At 47.2% G+C, this 22,156-nt stretch overlaps 1 pseudogene; it reads left to right on the forward strand.

Moving 5' to 3' along the window:
* The window catches only part of LOC141271652 (AN1-type zinc finger protein 4-like), a 43,744-nt pseudogene extending 42,501 nt beyond the window's left edge, over positions 1 to 1,243 (forward strand).
* The last annotated feature ends 20,913 nt before the right edge of the window (positions 1,244 to 22,156 follow it).

Below are 22,156 nucleotides of genomic sequence, written 5' to 3' on the forward strand. Positions count from 1 at the left end.
ACTGCATACCTATGGCTGTGTGAACTACTTAACAGCAGTATTTTTTTTGTTTTTTTAAGTTTTGTAGCTGAACTTGCCAAAAATATGTAAAGTGGCTGCTCTTGTCTTACAGGGATTCACATAGATGATAAATGTATGATTGTAGGGGGTCTAACTTCTGGGGATCCTGCCCCCTCTCCACACCCACCCCGTGTGCATGGATTGGTAGTGCACATGCATGGTCCCCTGTCCCAGAGCAGCGGATAAAGCTGTGTTCTCGTATGCGCTCTACTGTTACATTCACATGGGGGACTTGGGATCCTATTCTTGGCATCAATGTGGGTCCCAGCTGTCACTCATTTTACACAGAGGACAAAAGACCCTCAGTTTCATTATCAATGTGGGTCACGGCAGTCTGATTCCCACATTTATTACCTATCATTAAGATATGGGATGAATGCTGTATGTTATTACTTGACTCTCTCTTATATCTCCCTTCAATTTTTGCTTTTGTGCAGCTGAAGATGTCTTAGAAGCTGAAACCTCGACCCCCCCTAATGTTCCTCGACCTATAAACAACTCAATAGCTTCTGCCCGTTACAGGCTTCTAAGAGTTCTCCCCCACATTAGACAAACTTGTCTACCTCCTGGGAACCCATATGTCTCTGAGTCTTCCCACAATGCACTTTCTACACTAACTGCTGCTGCTAGGACAATACCATCCATCACTAGTGACTGTCTCAAAGAGGAGGAGACCTGGAAAAGCTCATTAATTCCATCACTCTCTAGTATTAATTTACCCCCCAAGGTTTCACGTGTAGAACTTGAAGATGCAAGCCATTCAAAAAATCCAGTTCTGTGCTCAGTTACACCTTTGGCCAAGAAAGATGTGCTGACAAAAGACAGTGACCCCATTTTACACCAGAACCTAAACCTTTTCTCATCTGAAGATGCATCTAGGTCAATTTCTGAATCCTTTGCATTGTTGGCGGAGACAGGGCCCCATGAGCAGTATGGAGAACATTGCAGCCTGAGAAAAATGAAGTCTGATTTTGACCTGATGGAAGGAAACCAAGAGGCCTCCGCCATTGAGACACATCAGACTACACTCTCCAAATCCTTGAACTCTGATTTGATGGAGACATCTCTTATTAATACTTCTGAACTAAGTCCTCCAAGAAGCAAGTTTCTGTCATCCATCCACTTTCCTCCACAGTTAAATGATGCCACCTTTTCGAAGACACGTAAACCCAAGTGTTTTTGATTACCGCAGCAGCTTCACGCTCCCTGCACCGCGCCATTTTCCTCTCTGGACCCTGATTACCGCAGCAGCTTCATGCTCCCTGCAGTGCATCCTCCGCTCCTGTCTCCACACTCCAGCAGACTTGCAGTTCCAGGATCTGGGGTGGGCAAACTATGGCCCGCGGGCCACATCTGGCCCTTTAGCTATGTCTGTCCGGCCCGCGGACAGGCACAGGCAGAGACAGGAATGAATCCTCCATCAGCCAGTCAGTGTGCGGGTGGCAATGCAGCGTTTAGTGAAGTGTCTGAGGAGGGTGGAGAGGAGGCGGGGCGGTGGGCGGAGCCGCAGTGGTGCTTCTAGAATAGCAGCTATGAGGAGGTGGAGAGTAGGTGGGGCAGCGGTATGGCCAGTACAGGGATTGTGAGGAGAGGAGAGGAGGCGCAGTGGCAGGTGGTGCCGTCCAAGGTCCTGAACATCCATAGCTGTGTGCATCTGACCTGCGTACAGATACGTAGAGACGCAGGTCAGATGACCACAGCACACTGCCCTGACTTCTCCTCACAGTGAGCTTGCCAGACTGAGTCAGTACACTCCCACAACATAAGTTTAATAAAACTGCAAAGACCTGCCCCAGGTAAGAATAGAGCAAGATATTGGGCTTAATACACATGTGACATGCAAGATGCATGTATCCACATGTGCATGAGGCCCTATATATTTTATTACAAGTTAAAGGGGTTGTCCATAGTTGGAATTAAAAGTTTGTCCGCTATTAGAACAACCCCTTCTTAAACTAAATGTTCGGCCCTGATTAAATAAAAACACCTATACCCACCTCCCGTGCTGGCTCTGTTCCAGCAGTGTCAGTGTGGCGCCCAGCTGCGCTTGGTACCACAGATCCTAGAAGGATGCATTAATGGAATCCTCCACAAGAGGCCCCCATAAACATTCACACATCTCCACCTTCCACCTCAGACCAGCAGAGGGAGCCCGTTAGGGATATAAATAGGGAAGGTGGAGCTAGGCAGTTCAGTTCCTCTGGAGAGTTCAGCAAGTACAGATCTGAATACAGAGTCGAGCTCAGTGAGTCTGGAGTGCACAGAGAGTGTAAAGCTGTGTGTGCGGAGAAGCATGTGGGTTGCTGTGTAGGCAAGCTAGGCCTCCAGCTTTCCTGAAGCCCAGTCTAGACTCAGGAGCTCAAGTAAGTGAGCCCAAGGTGTGCCGACGCCTGTAAGAGCAGTGAAGAGCGGCAAGCTGCCGTTAGTGTGAGTAGCCTAGTGAGGGCCCGAGCGTGGTCGAAGGCGAGTGGAAAGTGAGTAGCAGTGGGGGCAGAGGAGCTTACCCAGCTCACCCCGAAACATATACCAGACGCCGGGTCCGAGCTTACCGGGATCTCTACGACCCAGTAAGGCATAACCGGAATCCCTGGAGAACTACAGGTCCCAGGTTCACCAGAGTGCTGATACGTAACAGAGCCAGGAGACACACAGGTCCCGTAAGCTGGGAGCATGCACTCCAAGAGAAGGCCCTACCACAACGTCAGCCGCTGCAGGACAGAGATAAAGTTAGGCCTAGCTTCAGGCAGGTCAGAAACTTACTACGCGGAGGCAAGAAACAGGAGGCCCTACACCTGCTCATTAGGGAGGATCCTGATATGCACTCTTCACCCTACAGTGCTCCTACTGGTGCCTGAACTACCACCAGTAAAAGGTACTGAAGTGACTACCGTGTCCGTCCCCATTCTTGCTCTGACCCGGCTGGGTCTCGCCTGTCCTGCATCCCCCTCTCTTTGTACTCTGCCCTGAGGCCTAGCTGCACCTGTGGGGAGCTATACCATCGAGCTGCCTTATCACCGGCCTCAGTGGACTGCCGCAGTGCTGGTGATTCTCACCAGAAACCACAGGTGGCGTCACGAACTTCCATAAAATTAACAAACAATCCCCTTTTAAAAGCTGACCCCAGGGTACATCCCCAAGGCCAGGCAAAGGCCCGGGTACCGAGTCGTCCCCATCCCCCTGGGCTAGTCATCTTTCCTTGCATCACGAACAGGATCGCGTGCCCGCTGCAACGATGGAGTGTTATGCCCATTGCCACCGGGTACTGTGCGCCTTTAATTAAAAACTATGCACGTTAAACTGTGGTGAAGATTGCCGCCATTGTTGGGCCGCCGAGCGAGAAGAAGGGTGTAACCGCGGAAAATTGAGGGGCGTACCTGTAAAAGTGCGCGAAGCCCCGGACACGCCCCACGCCTCGACGTCAAACCAGGAAGCGCCTGGTCCTGGAAGTAGCGTCGCTGAACGCTCTGACGTAGGACGCAAGCGACGCAAGGTCCTGAAAGAGACCGTCACCTGCGGAGCTGCGGCCTACCAGAAGAAAAGAAAAAGAAGGTAGGCCACTGTTCGCTAGGGGGGCGTCAGAATGTCCGAGGAACAGCATGACGCCGGAATACCGGTTAACGGCCCTGATGTTCAACCCGCGCCCGACGCCGAGCAGGCCGAGGCGGCCGCTTCACCAGCAGCGCCTGTAACTCCTGTCATCCCCATAACTCTACCGTACATTCCTGGAGCAAAGTGGCTCCCCCAGTACAACTGCAAACCAGATACCCTGTCTGGATTCAAACGGAAGATATGCGGTATCTTGGACATGTACTGTATGACAGGCAAGCAGAGGGCTGCTGTTGTATTAGGACAACTGACTGGTGCTGCGGAACAGGAAGTGGAAACATGGTCAGCTGCAGACCAGGAGTCAGCGTCCGCAATCTTTAAAAAGCTACAGACTGTTTTTGAGGATCATACTGAGGCGGACCTCCGGATGAGGTTCTACAACTGTTCCCAACAGCCGGAGGACAACGTTCGGGACTATGCCTGGCGTCTACAAGGGGCCCTGCGGGCTCTGAAAAAGGTTAGTCCGACCAGCATCAAAAATGAAAACAAAATGCTTGAGGAACAGTTTGTCCGGGGACTGAGGTCTCCAGAGCAGAGCAGGACTGTGCGTTGGTGGTCCTTAGATCATCCAGATGCTACTTTTGACAATCTTATGGACATGGCTATAAAAGGACTGCAGCCCCTGGAAACAAATGCCATCCAATTTTACCAGGGTGGGGCTACCCCAGTGCCTGCTACACCCACCTTTTCCCCAGTGGCTGCTGAAGCCAAGGTTCCAGCAACGTCCCCTAGAGAGCTGGACAGTCTGCGCTCTGAGGTGCGCCAGTTGAGCAAAACCCTGACCACTGTGCTGAGTGCTCTGCAGCTGCGGACGGAGCCCGAGGAAGGAGGGAAAATCCTGTTAGCCGATAGCCCTGAGGATGTCCCCTGGATGCGAAGGAGGAGGAGGACAACACCACCCTCTACGAGGATCAGTGACCAGCGCCGTCCACAGATGGACCCTGCCTGCTACTGCTGCCGTAAGACCGGACACACCGCCCAGAATTGTCCTTTAAACGAGAAAACCCTGGGGCCGAGGACCGACACCCAGGAGTAAACTCCCCAGGCCCATCAGACTGGTACAACAGGTTCGTCGGAGGAAGACCTTTCCTGTCCATTGTGCTGGACGGCATCCCGACACACGCTCTGCTGGACACAGGATCTCAGGTAACTATAATGCCTGAAGTCCTCTACAAGAGGTTCTGGTCCATGGACGACCTACGTCTGCCAGCTCCAAATCTTTCAGTTTATGCCTCAAATGGACTCCCCCTTAACCTAATTGGGGTTAAGAATGTGACAGTAAAAGTGTGGAGAGTGGAGCTGAAGGACCAGGGACTAATTGTAGTAGAGGCTAATCCTGATGATACCAATCCGTATATGGTACTAGGCACTAACATTGTTGGTAACGGTTTGGGAGAAGTTGTGTTCTTGCTCCAACAGATAGCTGACACTGCCAGACCAGGACAGAGGAGGGCGCTGCAGAAGGAGATCCGAGTCCTGATGTACCAACAGCAAGAAAGGTTAACAGATGGTGAAATCGGTAATGTGCGGGTGACGGACCCCATACCCATTGTGATCCCCCCCAATGAGTGAAATGCTTATCTGGTGTAGAGCTGCTATAGGTCTTAGAGGACAAAGCTACCAGGTGATAGTAGAACCCCTTTGCTCCGAGCACAGACCCACGTTCTTAACTGCCAGAGGATTGGTAGATGTACGCAATGGGAGGGTGCCCGTCCGTCTTCTCAACTGTGGAGAAGATGAGTTCAGATTGCCACGTTATGCCACTGTTGCCAAATTACATGCTGTAAATAACAACTGCATTCACAAGGCGGAGTCCTTAACCTCACCAGACGAAGTGGAGGATGATGACCCTGCAACCCAGGTGGAGGATTGGTGTCAACAGCTCCATGTTGGGACAGACACCACTCCTGCCCATCAGAAACAGGGTGTACACGGGGTGGTTCAAGAATACGCGCAGGTGTTCAGTAAACATCTACTTGACTTCGGGAGGATTAAGGGGGTTCAACATCATATCCCCACAGGTGACCATCCACCCATCAAAGAACGTTACAGGCCTATACCACCAGCACACTACTAGAAGGCTAAGGAAATGTTGCACGACATGAGAAAGGCAGGGGTAGTAAGGGATAGTTGTAGTCCCTGGGCAGCTCCCCTAGTGCTAGTTAGGAAAAAGGATGGGAGCATGAGAATGTGTGTAGATTACCGACAAGTAAATCACATTACACATAAAGATGCATACCCTTTACCACGCATAGAGGAGTCTCTAGCTGCCTTAAAGTCTGCAAATTACTTTTCCACCCTTGACCTCACTAGTGGGTACTGGCAAGTAGCTGTGGCTGAGGAGGATCGGGAGAAGACGGCCTTCACTACCCCGATGGGACTCTGTGAGTTCAACAGTATGCCATTTGGACTCTGCAATGCCCCTGGAACGTTCCAGAGATTGATGGAGTGCTGCCTGGGACACCACAACTTTGAGACTGTGTTACAATACCTGGATGATGTGATAGTGTACTCCAAAACATATGAGGACCACTTGAAGCACCTGGCAGAGGTATTTGAGTCACTGTCCCGGAACGGGATGAAGTTGAAGCCCTCAAAGTGCCACCTGCTTAAGAGAAAGGTACAGTACCTGGGGCACATTGTCAATCCAGACGGGGTAGCACCAGACCCGGAGAAGGTCACTGCCATCCAGAAGTGTCCGGAGCCGAAGAACCTCAAAGAGGTGCGTCAGTTCTTGGGACTAGTAGGATACTACCGAAGGTTTGTAAAAGACTACACCAAGAAAGCAGCTCCTCTGCAAGACCTCCTGGTAGGGCAGTCCCCCAAAGGCAGAAATCCCCCATTCCACTAGGGTAAGGAGCAAGCCGAGTCGTTTCAGGAGATGAAGGAGATCCTGAGAGGCGATGAGATCCTAGCCTACCCTGACTACAGCTAACCGTTCCTGCTGTATACAGATGCCAGCAACGAAGGACTGGGAGCTGTCTTAAGTCAGAAGCAGAATGGCCAAGAGAAAGTGATCGCATACGCAAGCAGGAAGCTCCGCCCGACCGAGAGGAACCCAGAGAACTATAGCAGCTTTAAGTTGGAGTTCCTGGCCTTGGTCTGGACCATCACTGAAAGGTTCAAGCACTATTTAGCCTCCAGTAAGTTCACTGCCTTCACTTATACCAACCCCTTGACCCATCTTGAAACAGCTAAGCTAGGAGCACTGGAACAGCGATGGATGGCCCGGCTGTCAAATTATGAATTCACAATTAAATACCGGGTGGGCCGCAAGAACGCCAATGCCGATGCCCTGTCCAGTATGCCTCACCAGTCAGACACGGAAGAAGAAGTGGATGACCTGGAAGAGATCGAGCTACCTGCCTTTCACCGGAATGGGATGATCCACGAGCAACGAGCCTCCAGGAGGCAGCGTAGAAAGACGTTAAACCCCCTGTCTCACCACAGCTGGAAAGAGACCCAGGACAGTGACCCGGTTGTAAGCCGCATTAAGGAGCTGATAACCCAAGAAGGTTCCTCCCTGGAAAAAGAAACGTCTCTGCAAGCAAAGCAGCTGTGGAACGAGAGAAGCCAGCTGTTTATCTACCGTGAGAAGCTGTGCCGGAGGTACGTCAATCCAAAAACCCATGAGATGGTATGGCAGATAGTGGTCCCCAAGACAGACATCCAAATGGTGTTGGAGGCCTACCACGATCAGGCGGGGCACTTTGGCTGGAAAAAGCTAGAGACCCTGCTGAAGTGTAGATTCTACTGGGTAGGAATGCGCAGCTCCATTGAGAGGTGGTGCCGGGACTGTGGACCCTGTGGCCTAAGAAGAAAAGACTACAGCAGCCAGAAGGCACCCCTGCAACCCATCAAGACGACTCGACCCCTGGAGATCGTGGTCCTGGACCATATCAAGCTGTCCTCCAGCAGGTCAGGGTACTTTTATGCTCTGACCATGGTAGATCACTACTCACATTTCCTGGTGGTCGTCCCCGTCAAAGACCTGACGGCAGAGACAGCAGCAAAGACGTTCCAAGCGTATTTCTGTAGACCCCATGGTTATCCGGAGCAGGTGCTGACGGACCAAGGCCCGGCCTTTGAGGCTGAGTTGTTCAAGGAGTTCTGCCATCTCTACGGGTGTAAGAAGATAAGAACTACACCATACCACCGACAAACCAATGGTCTCTGTGAGAAGATGAATAACATCATCATCAACCTGCTAAAGGCCATACCACTTGAGGAGAGAAATCAGTGGCCAGACCTACTACCTGACCTAGTAGATCTGTACAATCACATACCAGTAAGTTCCACCAACTGTACTCCGGCATATCTCATGCGAGCAAGGCCAGGAAAGCTGCCCATGGACCTGGAGCTTGGTGTTGTAGAACCAGAAGCGGATGTGACCACTGAGGACTGGGACACGACCAGACAGGAGCAGTACAGAAGAGTACAAGCCTGTGTTGAAGACAGTCTCACTCGAGTGAGGGACAAGCAGGAAGCTCAATACAACAGAGGTGCCCAAGCAAAACCCTTCACACCTGGTGAAGTAGTACTAAAAAGGAAAAGAAGAAACCACAAACTTGATGACCAGAGGGAGAGAGAACCCTACACTGTGTTGAATTCAAGATTTGATAATAAGAAGACCTGCAAAATTAGTAGAGACGGAGGAAGGACGACTGCAACAGTATCCAGGGATCACCTAAAGTTGTGTCCAGATCTGCTAAAACCCCAAGAGGAAGTGCCTCTCGTTATCCCGGAGGAGCCTAAAGAAGCAGTAATACACACTGACTTAGGAAATTTCCTGGCAGATTGGCCCCAACTAGGAGGAGCAGTAATGATCCCTATAATCACCTTCTACCTACAGCAAGAAGAGCCTGTAAGTGCTGAAGAGGAGCCAGCTCAAGAAGAATCCCCGGACGAAGGATCCCCGGTAGGAGAAGAGCAAGAAGGCCCAGCCAATGGTGAGCTTGTCAGTCCTGTAGAGAGGTCAATGCAGCCTAGTAGTCCCTCCACACCTAGTACTGACACATTGGGAGGTAGAGCACCTACTAGTGCCTCACGCATTCCAGTACCACGCAGGTCTACGCGCAGTACTAAAGGTCAACCCTCTGTCAGATATACTGTGTAAGATAGCTAAACTCTGACAAATGTAGATAGTTACCCCTGGGGTATTATATAGCATTGAATTAAATTGAACTGTATTTCTGTGTGTTTTCATGCATATGTATATTATTTTGTGCTTTGCTTTACTACTGAACAGTTTAAGTGAAACGGACACTTTGCCTATTTACTTCTCTTGTTACATAAAGAACTCCGTGGCTGAGGACTGTGTGCAGCCCAAAAACTATTTATTGTATATAATTGCGCTCCCTGGAGTGCCCCTTTTAGGTGACCTCAGAAGTAAAACCTATCTGGAGTGGCTCTACTGGAGGTCCAACTCGGGATCTTCATGCCCTGCAGCCACCCCAGGGCCTACGTTGAGGGTTTGGGACAGGTCCCTCAAACCACCAAGTACTCTACACTGTGAGATGGACATCCTGTCTGGGAACCTCACCATAAGAGACTTGAATTCTGAGGATGCTTTGTACCTGTTTATGTTATTATGCAACGTTTAAGGAATGTGCCTCCCATAAAGGGAAGAGTTATTGCATTGTTAATGTTTACTATTGTTGTTTTAAAATGTACTTCAGCCCGGTAGTGCTGAGCTTTGCTAAGGGGGAATGTGGCGCCCATCTGCGCTTGGTATCACAGATCCTAGAAGGATGCATTAATGGAATCCTCCACAAGAGGCCCCCATAAACATTCACACATCTCCACCTTCCACCTCAGACCAGCAGAGAGAGCCCGTTAGGGATATAAATAGGGAAGGTGGAGCTAGGCAGTTCAGTTCCTCTGGAGAGTTCAGCAAGTACAGATCTGAATACAGAGTCAAGCTCAGTGAGTCTGGAGTACACAGAGAGTGTAAAGCTGTGTGTGCGGAGAAGCACGTGGGTTGCTGTGTAGGCAAGCTAGGCCTCCAGCGTTCCTGAAGCCCAGTCTAGACTCAGGAGCTCAAGTAAGTGAGCCCAAGGTGTGCCGACGCCTGTAAGAGCGGTGAAGAGCGGCAAGCTGCCGTTAGTGTGAGTAGCCTAGTGAGGGCCCGAGCGTGGCCGAAGGCGAGTGGAAAGTGAGTAGCAGTGGGGGCAGAGGAGCTTACCCAGCTCACCCCGAAACATATACCGGACGCCGGGTCCGAGCTTACCGGGATCTCTACGACCCAGTAAGGCATAACCGGAATCCCTGGAGAACTACAGGTCCCAGGTTCACCAGAGAGCTGATACGTAACAGAGCCAGGAGACACATAGGCCCCGTAAGCTGGGAGTGTGCACTCGAAGAGAAGGCCCTACCACAACGTCAGCCGCTGCAGGACAGAGATAAAGTTAGGCCTAGCTTCAGGCAGGTCAGAAACTTACTACGTGGAGGCAAGAAACAGGTGGCCCTACACCCGCTCATTGGGGAGGATCCTGATATGCACCCTTCACCCTACAGTGCTCCTACTGGTGCCTGAACTACCACCAGTAAAAGGTACTGAAGTGACTACCGTGTCCGTCCCCATTCTTGCTCTGACCCGGCTGGGTCTCGCCTGTCCTGCATCCCCCTCTCTTTGTACGCTGCCCTGAGGCCTAGCTCCACCTGTGGGGAGCTATACCATCGAGCTGCCTTATCACCGGCCTCAGTGGACTGCCGCAGCGCTGGTGATTCTCACCAGAAACCACAGGTGGTGTCACGAACTTCCATAAAATTAACAAACAATCCCCTTTTAAAAGCTGACCCCAGGGTACGGGCCTGGGAGCCGACCACCGCGACATCCCCAAGGCCAGGCAAAGGCCCGGGTACCGAGTCGTCCACATCCCCCTGGGCTAGTCATCAGCACTCGCGCTCCCGGGGCTGTGATGCAGTGGAATGACGCCCGGCACCCAATCGGCGCTGGCATCACTACCCCCACCTTCAGGCCGGTTTCACACGTCCATATATTTCCAGTACCGGAGATATACATTGGGAAGGGAAAAGAGGAAAATATGTGAATGGAATATAAAATATAACATTTATTGAAAATTACTATTAAAATGAATAATAAATTTGTGCAGAACATGCATTAATAAATGCATACAGGGTCACCATCTATCAAATGGTGACCCACAAAGACCCGGTCCGTAGTAAGGTGGAAAAATTATATAATTAATTGAGATGCCTAACACAGTCCCTTATTTTTTGGGTTATGGCTGTAAATTATGCACCTGAATTGGCCCAATGAAATGTCATTATAAGTTATCTATTAAACAATTAGCATGGATTGCTCATATAAATGTGAGCTATGTTCTGCACCGGACATCCAGCTCACATAGTCTGACACTGCCTGCTGTAATAATCAACTATGGATCATGCTTTATTATATGTATAACTGTGCTCACGATCCTCTCCCAGGTGCCGAGCTCCGCAAATGCCGGCAAATGCTTTGACAGTTTTACACCTACAAGCCGTAGATTTGTGTTAGTGCAGATCAAGGAGACAGATTAGTAGTGTAAAGAGTGGTCTCGGGATGGTATTCCCTAGCCACACTATTCATCTCCAGTCCTTCTCCTGAGTTTGCAATCGGTACGTCCAACCGCACATGAATGGCCGGGCTGATGGCTGCACGTGCTTGCTCATAAATCTCCAGAGTGGCTCACACATGTGATAGCGGGGTCAGCATGCTGTATTGTGCCAGGACCACAGGACAATCGATCACTGCACAGGACTGCAATGATCGTAAGTAAACTAAATTCTGCAGTCTCTAAGGTACCACACACATAAGACTGCGTCCCGAATGCTAACCACGCTAAGACCACAGACCTCCTGATCTTTACACATGTGCTGTATGAATCACAGGCTGGCCAGAGAACCTTCAATCAAAATTGCTTAAATGTTGCACTGTTATTCATTGGTATATTAAATTTCCCTATCCACCTATACTATCAGAACACGGGACTCAGTCCCTGACGCGCGTTTCGCCGTTATACCGGCTTTTTCTAAGGGCAAGGTCGGCCCCTTGTCCAGGATATTTATACAATCCATCAGGATTGACAAGTGGATCAACCAATCAAATTATCACCATAAGAAAGATCCAATTTCTGATAAGTTTCAGCATTAGATCGGAGATGCTACATACCAGACATATATTACTAAGTCTAATATATCCATAGATTAATTATATGCCAATATTAATACCAACAATCAATTATATATCACATTTCTGATTAATTTCAGCATCAGATCAAAGATAGTACATGTGAAACATCTATCACCCATAGTATTTATCCATAAGTTAATTAAATGCTGACATGTTAGTACTAACCTGATATGATTCAATAAATCCTCCTCTTATGGATGAAATGGAATAGAATGGTAGATAGATGATGAAATATTGCATAATAGTGGATCTATCATTAGAGCATAATTATGAGGAGCTGGTTTAAACTATCCGTTACACTTGCTTTCTCCTGATGAATCTCTCCACCTATCTATATTGAGTGGAATAAACTTCATATCTGACTATTGCCTATATTTGGGATATGACCATTGTAGACAATTTGATTAATATAAAATCCCTTCCTCCTTCTATATGACATGTAAGAATACATACAGTATGATGTGGAGTGAATATGATGTGGCCATGATTGACATTATATATATTCAATTGATTATAGATTGTCATCATTATCTCCTGCTGGTGCTAATCGCAGCGCCGGCTGGGAACCATGATGAGGGCAGTGTTCAGCACCCGGTGCTTGGGAACAGCGCTAACTGTACACTGATTCCCAGGCGCCGGTACGTTTCACATGGATGACACACGGATGTCTTCTGTGTGGGACGTTTTGCAGACCGTGCATCTGCAAAAAAAATGGACATGTCAGCCAAAGCTGATTGGGCGCTGGGCATCACTTGTCATTCCAGCGCATCATTGCCCTGGGACTGCGAGTGCTGACACCACTGGAACAGAGCCAGCACGGGAAGTGGGTATAAGTGTTTTTATTTTATCAGGGCCAAACATTTAGTTTAAGAAGAGGTTGTCCTAGTAGTGGACAAACCATTTTAAGTCTGTTGTCACTCTGTGACACAGAATCTTACATCTGAATACTCAAAGAACGCTGTGTGCGCAATTCTCCAAGAGCGAGCAGGCAGTTGTGTTACCGCTAGTATGTGACTTGCGTACTCCCGGCCACATAGATGGGCACAGCCTCGCTCAATGCAAATGTATTGAGCGAGTCCACTCACATCTAGTTGAAATATTGCCAGAGGTGTGCAGATTACATACTTGCGGTCACACAATTGCCTGCTCGCAGGGAATCCTGACAATGCACACACTACGCATTGTGAGGATTCACAAGTCTGCTGTTACATTGAGTAATGGGAGACTTGAGCCCCAGGCCTGGACTACCCCTTTTAAATACGGCAGATGTATATAAATAACATTCATAATGTGTAAATGCTAATAACCTGCAGACACAGGTTTAATCTGCCGGTTAATTGCATTCTAAAGCTGTGCAGCTGCATTGAAAGCTCAGCTATGGGAAGAAATTAACTTTAATCCTCCCTGCAGCCTCAGGCTGAGACACGGAGACACGGCTACAGTCACCGCTCAGTACAAAGTGAGTGGCGGCTGTAAGCATGTCCCAAAACCTTGACAGCTTGCTTTGCAGTGCGTCAGTACCAACCTGGCTGTGCGTTAGCATGCTTATATCTACTACTCACCATGTACTGAGCGGTGACTGAAGCCGCGTCTCTGACTGACAGCCAGATGCTGCTGGGAGGAATAAAGTTAATTTTTTCCCAGTTGCTGGGCTGTCAGTGCAGCAGCTGAACGGCTTTCTAAAGCTATTTACCTGCATATTAACCCCATATCTGCAGGTAAATAGCATTATCCAGCATGACCATTTCCTGAAATCATTTTAGGATCCTAGTTAAAATGCAAACAATGAATACTCCCCTCCAGCAGTGACACCGTTCTAGTAATGTCGGCACTGCTGTTTGCAGAGGATAACGTGACATGGCTGCAGCTAATCAATATTCTGTCAGGGTGGATGTCTGCTCTGACAACATTGTAAAGGCTGCAACCAAGCAGTTCCGGCTCATTGTGGATAACCTCAATAATATATAAATATATACATATACTATACATTTATACATTATATATATATTATGCTATACTATACATTATATATATATATATATATATATATATATATATATATATATATTATACTATACATTGTATATTATACTATACATTATATATTATACTATACATTATATATATTATACTATACATTTATACATTATATATTATACTATACATCATATATTATACTATACATTATATATATATATATATATATATATATATATATATATATATATATATACACACATATATATAATTATACTATACAGTACATTACATATATAGCTCTGGCAAAAATTAAGAGACCACTGCAAAAGTTTCATTTTCCCTGATTTTTCTCTTTATATGTATATTTTGGAGTAAAATGTACATTGTTGTTTTATTCTATAAACTACTGACATCATGTCTCCGAAGTTCAAAGCTAAAAATGTTGTATTTATTTGCATCAAATGAGAAATCGTCAAAATAATAAAAAAAGAAACCGTGCTTCCCGACCTTAAATAATGCAAAGAAAACAAGTTATTATTCATTTAGAAACAACAATACTCATGTTTTAACTCAGGAAGAGTTCAGAAATCAAATATTTGGTGAAATAACCTTGATTTTTAATCACAGCTTTCATGCGTCTTGCCATGCTTTCCACCAGTCTTTCACACTGCTTTTGGGTGACCTTATGCCACTCCTGGCACAAAAATGTAAGCAGTTCTTCTTTGTGTGATGGCTTGTGACTATCTATCTTCTTTTTGATTACATTCCAGAGGTTTTCAATGGGGTTCAGGTCTGGAGATTGGGCTGGCCATGACAGGGTCTTGATGTGGTGCTCCTTCATCCACACATTGATTGACCTAGCTGTGTGGCATGGGGCATTGTCCTGCTGGAAAAAAACAGTCCTCAGAGTCGGGGAACATTGCCTGAGCAGAAGGAAGCAAGTGTTTTTCAAGGATAACCTTGCGGCTTTTGTCCTTCGCAAAGATTAACCTGCCCAATTCCAGCCTTGCTGAAGCATCCCTAGATCATCACCGATCCTCCACCAAATTTCACATTGGGTGCAAGACACTGTGGCTTGTATGCCTCTCCAGGTCTCCGTCTAACCATTAGACGACCAGGTGTTGGGCAAAGCTGAAAATTAGAATCATCAGAGAAGATTACCTTACTCCAGTCCTCTATGGTCCAATCCTTATGGTCTTTGGCAAACTTCAGCCTGGCTCTCCTTTGCTTCTCATTGATGAAAAGCACTTCACCCCAGCTGCCATTTGCCATTCCTTTTGTAGGTCACTTGATGTCATCCTGTGGTTGCTGATTGACATTCGAATAAGATGACGGTCATCCCAGTCAGTGGAGAGTCGCTTTCGCCCTCTGCTGGTCTGTAGCTTTGTTGCCCCCAATGTCTGCTGCTTGACCTTGTTGTAATGGACTGCCGTCTTCGAAATTTTAAGGATGGAGGCAACATGACGCTCACTGTATCCCTCTGCTAGTAAAGCCAGAATTGAGCCCTTCTTTTCCTCACTCAAGACTTTTCTTTTCAACTCCTTTGGCATGGTTAAAAGTTATTTTTTCATTCAGGTTACTTTTGGGCTATTCCTAGCACTTGTTTTGCCATCCAGCTTGTCCTATTGCAAGAGGATTGTGAAGACCACAGCCGTGTCTTATACTTTCCCTCGTTAAATAAGATTTGATTCAGGTGATCACCTAATCAGAAGCACATTAAGTAGAATGAGGTGGACTTTGGTTGGAATTCAACTGACACTGGAATGGAATGGCTGTCAGACATGTAGAGAAAACTGTGCAGTGGTCTCTTAATTTTTGCCAGAGCTGTATATTATACTATACTATACATTATATATATATTATACCATACTATACATATATACTATACATTATATATATATATATATATATATATATATATATATATACTGCTCAAAAAAATAAAGGGAGCACTTAAACAACACAATGTAACTCCAAGTCAATAACACTTCTGTGAAATCTACCTGTCCAGTTATGAAGCAACGCTGATTGTGAATCAATTTCTCCTGCTGTTGTGCAATTGGAACAGATAACTGGTAGAAATGATAGACAATTAGCAAGATACCCCCTATAAAGGAGTGGTTCTGGAGGTGGGGACCACAGACCATTTCTCTGTTCTCATCCTTTTTGGCTGTTGTTTTGGTCACTTTTTCATTTTGCCATTGCTCTCACCCCTAGATGTACAGTAGCATGAGGCGGTGTGTACAGTACAACCCACAGAAGTTGCTCAGGTAGTGCAGTTCATCCAGGATGGCACATCAGTGTGAGCTGTGGCAAGAAGGGTAGCTGTGTCTGTCAGCACAGTGTCCAGAGCATGGAGAAGATACCAGGAGATGTGGAGGGAGCCATAGGAGGGTAACAACCCAGCAGCAGGACCGTTACCTCCTCCTTTGTGCAAGGAGGAACAGGAGGAGCACTGCCAGAGCCCTGCAAAATTACCTCCAGCAGGCCACAAATGTACATGTGTCTGCACAAACGGTTAGAAACCGAATCCATGAGGGCCCGACATCCACAGATGGGGGTTGTGCTCACAGCCCAACACCATGCAGGACGCTTGGCATTTGCCACAGGACACCTTGATTGACAAAGTCGCCACTGGCGCCCTGTGCTCTTCACAAATGAAAGCAGGTTCACACAGAGCACATGTGACAGACGTGACAGAGTCTGGACACGCTGTGGAGAGCGATCTGCTACCTGCAACATCCTTCAGCATGACCGGTTTGGCAGTAGGTCAGTAATGGTGTAGGGCGGCATTTCTTTGGAGGGCTGCACAGCCCTCCATATGCTCGCCAGAGGAAGCCTGACTGCCATTAGGTTCCGAGATGAGATTCTCAGACTCCTTGTGAGACCATATGCTGGTGCGGTTCCTCTAAATGCAGGACAATCCCAGACCTCATGTGGCTGGAGTGTGTCAGCAGTTCCTGCAAGATGAAGGCATTGAAGCTATGGACTGGTCCGCCCGTTCCCCAGACCTGAATCCGATTGTGCACATCTGGGACATCATGTCTCGCTCCATCCACCAACGTCACGTTGTACCACAGACTGTCCAGGAGTTGGCGGATGCTTTAGTCCAGGTCTGGGAGGAGATCCCACAGGAGACCATCCGCAACCTCATCAGGAGCATGCCCAGGCATTGTAGGGAGGTCATACAGACACATGGAGGCCACACACAATACTGAGCCTCATTTTGACTTGTTTTAAGAACATTACATCAAAGTTGGATCAGTCTGTAGTGTGTTTTTCCACTTTAATTTTGGGGGTGACTCCAAATCCAGGCCTCCATTCGTTAATAAATTTGATTTCCATTGATGATTTTTGTGTGATTTTGTTGTCAGCACATTCAACTTTGTACAGAACAAAGTATTCAATGAGAATATTTCATTCATTCAGATCTAGGATGTGTTATTTGAGTGTTCCCTTTATTTTTTTGAGCAGTGTATATTTTGTACTATTACTATATATATATAATACTATACAATATATACTATACATTATATACTATACTATAATATATATTAAATAATATACGTCATTCAGCCGCTCTCAAATATGTGTCTCTTGACATGGGTACACAGGGCTTGCAGTTGCAGAACGATGCCAGTGCAGAAAGTATAAATGTACTTTATTATTTAATGATATTTTCCAGTTATACATTTTTGGACTCTAATAGCCAGTAGTAGGTTAAAATATTAAAATGGGATATTATGCACCCTTCTCGATTCCATGGCTACCTCTCTACCTCTGCTATTGTCTGTTTACTGACTGCAGTGGTGATACCACGAATGCAGCAGACATCACCTCCACAGCAACTCTGCTCAGCGACTCTTCTTGATGTAGACAGAATGAGCTGTTGAGCTTTGTGATTGGCAGCAGCAGTGATGTGAGCTGTAGATGGGATGTCACTGCTGCAGCCAGTAAATAGAGATTAGAGCAGTGGCGAAAAGGTAAAGCAAAATTTGGCGTGAGTAACATCTGATTTTATTATTTTAATACAGCGCTGGCCATTAAATACTAGAAACTAATAACTGGAAAACATCATGAAAGAGGTTTTCCGGCCTTTTGGTTACAAGTCTGCAGACACTCTATGTGACTGCAGACTTGTGAATCCTCACAGCACGTGCACTACGCGCTGTGAGGATTTTCCTGCTCCCGGAGAACACATGACCGCAATTATGCAATATGCTTTCAACCACATTCCAACTAGACGTGTCCGGCCTCGCTCAATACACTTGTATTGTGTGAGGCAGTGTATGTCTAGTCAGCACCTGACTGCATGTTTGCAAATCGCATACTTGTGGTTAAGCTCCACAGAATATGCGGGCGTTATAGAAATTAAAATTATTATTATAATAAATTGTGGGGATGGGGGGGGATGTTATCTGCCGGATGATTACTGCAATAATAGCTAGGATGACGATTATATATGTTACTAGCAATTTTACACCATTATTGTTTCCCATTTCAGTTTATCTGAGGAAGGTCAAATAAGTCGTGAGATACTGATTTAGCAGAAAAATGTCAGTTCACGCTAAAAAAAAGAAAGGTTGATGCAGAATGTAGAGTTTTTAACAAGATCTGGACTACAAAGTATTTATTTACTGAAATGAGAGGTAAAGCTGTGTGCTTAGTTTGTGGAGAACAGGTTGCCGTGTTTAAAGATTACAACTTGAATCGCCACTACATAACAAAACATGCTGAGAAGTACAGCAACTTGAGTGATGCAGAGCGGGCACGGGCATCAGATGCTTTGCTTACCAAGCTGCAAAACTAACAAGGACTTTTTACCAGGGTTCACACATCCAGGGATGGAGCAGTCAAGACTAGTTATGTGATATCCCACAAAATAGCAAAAAAAAAGTAAGCCATTTTTTTGATGGCGAGTTTATCAAAGAGTGCTTGATGGACTCTGCATCGATAAAAAAGAGGCTTTTGAGAATCTGCCTCTCTCCAGAAGAACCGTAACAAGAAGAATCGAGGACATTGCGGAAAATCTGGAGCTTCAGCTGCAAAACAAAGTGGGCAATTTTGACTTTTTCTCCTTGGCCTTGGATGAGAGCTGCGATACCCGCGACACTACCCAGTTGCTCATCTTTGTACGTGGAATATCAAAGGACTTTAAGATTTTGATAATACACCAAGTGATGTTCAGCTTGAAGTCATTGACCTGCAGTCTGATACCTACTGGAAGAGCAATTTAGGTCAGCATCACTTAAGGTCAGCATCACACCAGGATTTTTACTCTTCACTCAAGGAGGAGAACTTTCCAAACATGAGGAGGCATGCTCAGAAGATGTTCGTTGTCTTTGGATCTACTTACATATGTGAACAAATATGCTCAGTAAGGAAGTTTAACAAATCTAGATACAGAGCCTCTCTCACAGATAATCACCTGTCAGCTATCCTTCGTATATCCACCTCAGACATTCAACCAGACTTCAACGCACTTGTTCAAGCCCAAGGCAGACTGGATTTTTCTCACTGAAGGTAGGTCCAAAATTCAATCATTACATCACTAATTAATTGTCTTTTTAACATAACATACTTTTAATAGTAGTGAAAATGTGCTTGCTTTGTGTAGGGGTAACATATGTTGGCTAGCTTCTACTAGATTTTACTATAAAGCTTAATGTAACATGTATTATTTTTATTACCAGTATAAACATCTAATCAAAATCGTATAATTTACTGTTTTTCAGAAACACTAAAATATTGAGCTGAATTAAGTTCAGCTGAATGGTTCGGCCCACCACAACTGTCCCAGTTCCTTATGTCGCCCCTTGGGAAAATTAATTGCCCACCCCTGATCTAGGGTCACAGTAAGCTCTGCCACTAGGAGGGCAGCTTTTATCCCACAGCAATAGAACACCTTGGCACTTCTGTTTCTCTCTCTCTCTCTATCTGCACCTATGCCTAACCTCAGGGAGCTTCACTCCCAACCCCTATTGTTCTCCACTTTGCATGTTCCTCTTGTAGTAAAAAGTTCCCCTCTGGACAGACCTCATCTCTCTGCCCTACCTGCGATCCATCTAATATGACCCCCCTCCAGGAGCCCCCCACTGCCCGTAGCGAGAGTGTCTCACCACCTGAGTGGGCTACATCTCTCTCCCAGTTAGTAGCTGACCTAACCAAAGTGTCCCACATAGTGATGGGCGAGCACTAAAATGCTCGGGTGCTCGATGCTCGGGTCGAGCAAATTGGAAGGCTCGGGTGCTCGACCCGAGCAACGAGCCCACTGTAAGTCTATGGGAAACTCAAGCATTTTTCAGGCGGCTCCCCCCTGGCGGTCTGCAGAGGGCCTAAAAATTGCCCAAATCGTTGGGAACAGTGCTCAAATGACATGGAAACCGCATGGGGAAAACCCCTGGAAGCATTTCTGACTCCCAAGTCACTGCTGTCAACAACGTTGTCAGATGTATTACGCCACTTTTACGGACTCACAATAAAACATACAAAAACAAATCCAAAATGGATTTTCCTGGGAAATATGTTAAGGAACATCCTTTCCAGGGTAATGACTTGTATATAAGGCAAAATAAATAACCAAAACCAAAAATACTCCTCCACACCATGGGCTATGTTCACACGTAGCGTTTTTGATGCATTTTTGCACTTTTGCATTGCTTTCAACCAAGACAAATGCATTCACTGGGAAATGTCATTTTAACATTTGACAACATTATCTGGCCATGTGGTGTGTGACACATCATCAGACACATGCATACAGTGCTGAAAAGACATGGGAACAGCATGGGGAAGACCCCTGTAAGCATCTCTGACTCCCAGGTCACTGCCTAAAAGTGTGTCCATCATAAGTGATCCTTGGCGTATGCGAAGATGCTTCCCGCCATGCACCTGTCGTTGCAGACTTGCAACAATCACCATCCATGTCCTTGTCCCAGTGCAGCGTTCAGTTGTCCCTACCCCATTCCTTGGATTGCAAGCGCAAGTATGCAGCCAGCCAGCCACCCACCCACCCACAGGCTGCAATACTATACTGCCAAATTTTTGACAGCTGCTTGCACTTGAAATGTGGCCTTTTAGGCTTGTGGAGGTGGAAGCTGTCCACAATCTTATGGAGGCAGCGACCGGGTATCCATACTCCGTCCCCAGCCGCCACTATTTCTCTCGGTATCGTCTCCACTTTCCACAAGCACGGGTCCCACAACATTACCCGTGCCTTCCCCAGTGCACTTACTGGGAAGGACCGCCTAACCACAAACACGTGGACATGTGAATGTGGCCAGGGACTGTACGGAGCCAGTCCACAACTTTTTTTGCTGAGAGTTGTATTTCAGCACAGCCATATTCTTTAGCTCGGTGAAAGGACTGGCATAGAGGGAAACCGTATCTACTCTGGGTGTCATTTCTCCCAGAAAGTCCTCTAATGCAGCTTGTTGCAGAAGCAATGGCTGCCCATCCAACATCAGCTCGCACTTGTCGGTGGTGCTTCGACACACAAACATCTTTCTTTGCGCCTTTAATTTCATGACTACAGAGTTGGGCAATGGCCTGATCAGCAATGCGGTTTGAGAAATAACATGCATAAGCACGTGAAATCTACATTAAAAAAGCAGCCATAGAGTGTCCGGGAACCTTCTGTAATGCACACGCCCGGGCTGAGTGGCGTGTGCGTGTATATGTAGTGATTCCACTGGACCGTGCCGGAGAGTGAATGCCTGGAGGGGCGTAACTAAGTATCCACCTGATCCGACCAGGGTCGCACGACGGCATACGACGTCAGTGCACCAAGGAGGAACCGAGCAGAGGGACCAGGTGCTACTCCAGGACAGACCCCGGACACGGCTGTTGACCCACACAGGGGAATACAGGAACAGGCAGGCTAGGCTGGCACACAGACTGCTGGGCATAGGCAGACACGGCTGCTATGCAGACTGGCGGATGCTGGCAAGCACAACTGGTATGCAGACAGGGAGGTACTGGCAGGTATGACAGGTTGGAGCACCGAGTGGATAGGACCCAGTACAGACTGGGACTCAGGAACAGAACCGCAGATGCGGTGGACAAACAGCAGAGTGAGGCTGCCCAGAGCGGCGAGCAAGAGCAGAACAAGACGAGACCGCCTAGAGCGGTGAGCGAGAGAAGAGCAGGACAAGGCCGCCTGGAGCGGTGAGCGAGAGAGGAGCAGGACGAGACTGCCGAAGCAGTGAGCAAAGGGTCAGAGCAGAGTGAGACTGCCGGAGCAGCGAGCAAAGGGTCAGAGCAGAGCGAGACTGCCGGAGCAGCGAGCAAAGGGTCAGAGCAGAGCGAGACTGC

The sequence above is a fragment of the Phyllobates terribilis genome, unplaced genomic scaffold, assembly GCF_046119375.1.
Source record: "Phyllobates terribilis strain yellow unplaced genomic scaffold, ASM4611937v1 Scaffold_5__5_contigs__length_657084704, whole genome shotgun sequence".
NCBI lineage: Eukaryota > Metazoa > Chordata > Amphibia > Anura > Dendrobatidae > Phyllobates > Phyllobates terribilis.